The following is a 6,979-nucleotide window of genomic DNA, read 5'->3' as shown; positions in this document are numbered from 1 at the left end:
TGTGAATTTGCAATTGCATCGTTTCTTAATTCATTTCGTATTAAGTAAGGGACCAAAATTCACACAGGTTTCGCTGGTGTGTGGCAATACGAGGTGGCGTGAAAGATCATTTGTGCGATGTTACATTCCTAATTAAAAATCGTCGCATTAACAATCGGATTGCCCTTATTTCAGATTTTAAATTGCTTTATTCTTGAAAATATTGAAATAAGAAAAGGGAGCGGACGGAATGCACTTGTAAAACTCTTGAGTACTGACTGACATTGATCCTGACTGTGTCAAAAATGTTGACAGAAAATGTTCACAGTTACAGCACGGATTCGTGTACATAAATAACTAGAAGGAAATAATGTTTTCATCGGAATTGCGTTTTCAAATTTTTGTTTTTTGTGTATTCCTAAATCCACGAATGCCATATCAACTAGTTTACCGTCCCCCTTTCTCTTTTTCCTCTTCTTAACCCATTACCCCACCCGCCCCCATCAAAGTTTTTTTTAATTGTACATCGGCTTCGCAAAAACAGCTTTTGATGAATCTTGCATTTTTTTCCAATTTGAACTTCTTTATTAAAGGAGGAATATTGCACTGGTTCGACGCACCACGGAGCTGGTATCGGTAATGGTAGATACTGTCGGGGATGATCCAGAGCGCTATCCGCCACGGTAACGTAAGCGACCGGTCCGGTAGAAAGTTTTCGGTCTTGTGGTATTTAAAAGGTGGCACTTCTACAGGATGAGCTCACCTACGAATGTTGAAACAGAAACAGCATTGACCAACAGGATGAGATTTTTTTCGAAATTCATATAAATGTTCCCGGCGTATTTTTAATTCGTGGCATTCCTCTAGTATAGGATGATAACCCCTACTTTTAAGTATCTGAAGAGCATGAGTGATGGTTTGGCCGTCTCTGTCGTCGATTGACTTTTTGTTTTAAAATAAAATTATATATCCGCGAGGGTCACGCGCCACTTGCCGAGTGGCATGATTTAATTCTATTTCATTTCTCTTCCATTTCCTTGAGGAGGCTTTCCATGTTAGAAATACCGTAATTCTTTCTTTCTTTGACGTGTTTACATTTCAATACGTGGTCAATTAATTTCGCTTATTCAGGTTAAAATTTCAGTTATATATTCATTTTTATAAACACGGTTACATTTTTCGAGATTTGAGACTAAATCGTATATGAAATTTATCTGTGATTGAACACAAAAATAGAGGCATGAACACTCATCTATAATAATAATAATAAACATCCTAAATATATTTTATTTCTAATTCTTTCATAATGCAGATGTGGAAACTACTCAAACATCTACGAAAGTTGAAGCAACAATAATTTATTTGTAATTCTGCTTGAATTGACTTTAAAGACTTTAGGAGAAGTAACTTCATCATCATCTATTATTCAAACGGGTGTGCAAACAAGTGTTTGAAATTCATACAAGAATGACGAATGCGATTAAATTCGCATTAGAAACGCATCACGCTAGAATTGTAGTAAACTAATTGAGCTATACCAAGGTGCAATTTCGTAATTTCGATGCCAGAATGTTTTGAATTAGACACAATAGTCACGATGGGCCAACGCTTTTTCCAGAAAGAAAAGTTGCTGTTATTTTTCGATACATTTATCTCTTTTTGTTGTTGCAAGTTATTCATCATTATTTACAGACTTTCGTATCTGCTGTAAGTTCAAATTGCGTTCGTGTACTCAGCCCTGGAACCCAAGAACTGCAAGAAAATTCCATTCAAATGGGAAGTAAAAGTATTTCAGCGTAGATGATTTTACTGTCCAACATTTTTGCTATGAAATGGACATAGATTCAGTGCTGGGTGGCTGTTGTTTTAATTTTGACGACTTTGTGCAATAGGATTCTGTTGATAAAGTTGCTTGAATAAATATGCATCGGAGAAAATTTTTAAAAAATGAAATGAACCTATGGATATTTTTGTTATTTTGTTGTTGCTGATCATCATGTTAGTATTTCTTTACTTATTCTTCTTGTTGTGAAAAAAACATCGCTTTTTATATTAACTTGTGGACCAATTCATTTGTAAAGAGTGTATTTTTGCTAGAAGGCCATTACTTTTAATTATTTATTTCTGTGACCTCTATGAAATTCTTTTTTTGTATGCGATGACGTCATCAAATTTATTTATTTCGCTCTTTGTTTTATATCCAAATATTTTACAGCAATACTTATGTGTGGAGGTGGACTGCAAGTTATATTTTCTATTTATGCAATAGAGTGTGATTGATGAGGTTGTTTATTCAGCCAAGGAATATATTTTTTTAATTTTCAAATATTTTACAGCGAACTCATGAAGCGAATTCGAAATTGCCTAATTTAATATAGAAATAACTCATTTTCACGATACTTTGTTGATTGCTACTTTTCAATCAACGGCTCAGAGTGGGATTTAAAATTGATAGTGCGTTGAGGAAATAAATAAACGTAAATTGCTTGGAATACTAGAAAATTATACCTGCCCCCAGGCAAAATTGTTTATCCAAATCTGCGAAAATGGCCCAAATTATAAGATTGTCGTAAAATAAACCAATTATGTTACAAAGCGTAGCAAAGTTGTTTGAATTTTGTCTTCCATTTGAAGTTATTTTGTGCAATTTGTGAGTTTTAAACATATGCAGTTTATATGAACGAAGCTGAAAATGGATACTTGAGCCAATTTTTTTTAAAAAGATAAATAAATAAATAAGCAACATATATTCATGAGAAATAGTTAGATAAAAATCGGAAAAAAATACAGCAAAAACGTAAACTCTGTTCACATATATGACTGTGGCAACTGATTTTGAGCTGCATTTCTTTGCTCGCTCGTACACTGAGTAATCTTGATTTTTTACTATACCTATTATATTGTAGATTGTTATAATAAAAGCACAAGGTGCTACAATTGTATCCTAGGTGATATTTTTAAAAAGAAAAAGGTTTAGTAAGCTGAGTTTTTAGAGACAGAGGGTAAATAAGGTTACAGCGACCTTAAAGTGATGAAACCTCTTAAATTCTTCCATTTCATGTTGCTTCAGTACAAATGTATTCAATAGGTGCTATAGGGAAGGATAAACAGTTTATATGATCATATAATCAGAAGTTCTAACTTTTCACTGTATATTCAAATTCTGTTCAGCAGTATGTCTATTTATTTATAAAGTTCTACAATATTTTATATGTGACTAAGGTTTCAGATTGCCGTTGTGATGGTCATAACATGCATGCGATACGATTTTTCATACGTATACGATTTTTATTTACTCCACAGAAATTTGGTTGAATTTATTTCGATGTTTTTTTATTTCAAGATTTATTAGGAATCTTGTCGGTAACTCTAAAAAAAGTCTTCTTTTATTTAATTCAGATCAGCACTTTGTGCAATATTATTTCTATTGTATCGGTATTTTTAAGTTTATATTGCACCGAATTTGGATAATTTGTGTTTTGTTATGGTAAATGCGTTGGATTGCTTTTCAAAGTTCAATATAATGATTTTGTTTTTCATTTTTGTGAAATATTAACAGTGTGAAAAAATAGAGTTAAACAATGAATTCAATTGTCATTCAAAGAGATGGAAATACTGCGACGCTTATGAACAGTTCTGATCATTATCAGCATGCATCAAATTCAAGCGAACACAAAATTCATCCTTATAAAACCGCACAGTGGATTATATGTCAATCAATTTATGTGTGTGTGTTTGTTCTCACATTCATAGCTTTCATTGCCATGATAAAGTATGGTTTAAATAAAAGAAATTTCTTCCGCGGAAAGCGACGAAAAACATTAGTGTTTTACGTTCTGATATTTTGTACAATGTTTTTAACTGTGATGAGATGTGGAACAATGCAATCCATGTTGCTTACGATGTTTGTGACGACAAATGACTTCGTATGTTCCGCCATGATTTTTACAAATGCGTCATTATACGTCATCAATATTTTTATCTGTTATTTCACCTTGTGGTTTCGACAATACATGCTCTACTCAAAACCTAACATGCAAAGGCTAGTTCCAAATTGTTTTCACAAATTAAGCTTTGTGTGTTTGTCTTTAATTGTAATCAGCAATGTATACAGTTTATGTACAGTGTATACATTAACAAAGACAGTGTCTATAAATGGCAAGTGCGTTGAAGACGCGAGCAAAAATTCATTACTTGGAGTGATATATGCAGTACAAATTATCATATCGTCAGCAAGTCAAGGAATCCTTCTATTTCTGTTTATATTCCCTCTTTGGCGACAGATGTTAAAGCAGAGATCATGCCCACAAGTCAAAGAAAATATTGCAACAATATTTCAAACAAGAACAGTGGAAAACATAGTGGAAATCCGCAGAAGTTCTTCATCATCGGAGGACATAATCGCGCGCCCGACAAGTGAACACGGGACTATACAACAGCAACGCAAACAAAGTCTGAAACCGCCGAGATCAATTATTTCAGTACTCAAGAAAGCTGCGATTTTGTCTACAATTTGCGTTGCATCAGATATTTTTATTTGCATCTTTTTCATATTTTTCAAAAATCATCCTGATGATCCAGATCTCTTAATAGAAAACTACGTTTATGGAATGGTCTTTGAACTGAACGCATTTGTGAATAATTTTGCTATATTTTTTATGTTAAAGGATTGGAAATTAATTTTTAAATGTTTGTTTAACTGTTAGATTTGAATATATAATATGTCAATACAATTCAACGAAATAACCTTTTGATTGGATTATAGATAGTGTAAGTTGCCAAATATTTATTTGGTGATGCACAAGTTCCACTTAGTAATAATAATTAGGTCTTTGTTGGGCGCGATGTGAACATGAATATCATCTACTGGACCGAAGCTTTTATTTTTGCTAGAAGGCTATCACTTATTTTAAAAATTATTGTTGGCTTTAAGGAATTTGTTCCTTATGAGCGATGACGTCATTAAAATTAATTCAAAATTCGCACCTTGTGGTGGTTACGCGTTCGCGATCTGGTGGTCAGGCGAAGTCGCGAAGGTTGCGGTGTCATATTCTCGAAAACATGATTATTTTTGATATTTTTTTCACATTAGGCATTTCCACACGTAGACTGAGACAGGGCTCTTTACAGGTCAAGATCATACTTCCTTGAACACTGATAATTATATAAGGGTCTCTTCAGAGTTTTTGATAAATCTGACGCTCATGTATAACGCATCGCCGATGCTGTTTTCATCACCAAGAACCGAGATTTATGTCACAACAATATCCAAATCAATATCTTGTTCAATGCGCCGTGAATTCATCGCTCAAGTCACGATATCTCAGTTAGATGTGTGGGTTGCAAGAATCGGTACAAAACAGGCGTAGCGGCAAACCACTGTGTAATAGATTGGATATGCGATGTCTGGTTTGAAAGGTTCCGATTTTTCCAAGAACATTCCCCCCATGCATAACAGTGGCTGCATATACAGTTCGGAGATACCGTGTGGTAAATCCATACGAAAATAATTTATCTTTTCCCAAAACGCATTGCATGCTTTGAATCAGTGAAGGTGCGCGTGACCAAGTCTAAAGAGCTTGATGAGCGATAAGATATGAAATAAATTTTTGTTCTTAGAAGGATTTTGACAGATAGCAATTAAACCAGTGATTAGGGATTCAAATCGTTAAAAACAGCTTCACTTTTATTTTGACCTCAGTAACAATGGATTTTGCTGATTTCAGAAACTTTATATATGTCACTACGCAAACTACATTAGAATTACACGTTTTACATATATCTAATTTATAACCGGCTAGTATAACGCCAGTCCTCAGCTGCGGTGGACGTTAATTATTCTCTGCGGTCGTCTGGCGTCTAAAATAAAACCAAGAACGGGTTCGCTGATTATCGCCACATTTTGAGAACGGTTCGCATTACTGCAGTTTTTCCCATCCCATGGGTCGAAACCCAAAAATGGGCCGCCTGAAAATTTCATTGGGACGCTTGTTTTTTTAACAGGAATTTATAGTTACTATAGTTACTACTATAGTTACTTTATTAAGTTAGCGACACCACGATTTCAAAACTCGTTTATGGCAAATAAGCGCAGCTTTTTCGTTGAGTTAAATTTTGGGGAAATAAATTTTATGTAACAACATTTTTTTTGTATTAGTTAATTAATTTTGTGACCATGTAAGGGATGCATTACATACCGTCCAGTATTTCAGTATATCCTTGGATTTTAGATATTTTAAATATTTCCTGTCACTTGGAAAAAGGTTCGGAATACTGCACTACTGCATGAAACCCACCACCAAAAAAAACCCAAAAAACTACAGAATAAACATGTGTTAGCTTGTTTAGCAACGGGACTGAAAATAGGGTTTCATCACTGGTAATCTACAACACACATGTCATTAAGCTTGTTCACCTGATATCTGGGAATTAACTGTGACGCCTGATCCTTAGCTTATCTCCACTTGAACTCGTGATGAGAGTAATTAGGAATATTACTGTTTAATTGAGAAAGTTATAGGAGATGGAATTTAAACGTTGTTTTGGTGGCGTATACAGAACTTGGTACTCCTGAAGTATACGCACCAAGATGTCGCACAACCTGAACCCTGATCTGGTACACAACCTGAGTTCAAGTTCAGGTGCGCATACTCCAGGAGGTCCCAGAACTTTGTAGAGTCAGAGTCATGGCTTTGACTGATATATTGCCCAATGAGTCAGAATTGGCTATTCATGTTTGATTCCGAGCACCTCTGCTCGAGTGACCGTGTTTTTACACGCCGTTTTATCTTCTTGGTTTGATTTCCGTCAAGGTAGGACGCATTTTCGTTATTTAATATTTTATGTTTAATCCATGAATTTCTGTTATGAAATTAAGTTTTTTTACGTGTTTCATGAGAGTATCGCAGCTTACAGCACACAGAATGAATATTTTGAGGGTTTTAGAGACTTGGCGAGCATACTTATTTGTGAAACCGGCCGTTGCAATGGAAGTATCGAT

Source organism: Styela clava, chromosome 2, assembly GCF_964204865.1.
Source record: "Styela clava chromosome 2, kaStyClav1.hap1.2, whole genome shotgun sequence".
NCBI lineage: Eukaryota > Metazoa > Chordata > Ascidiacea > Stolidobranchia > Styelidae > Styela > Styela clava.
Note: the sequence above shows the minus strand (reverse complement) of the source record.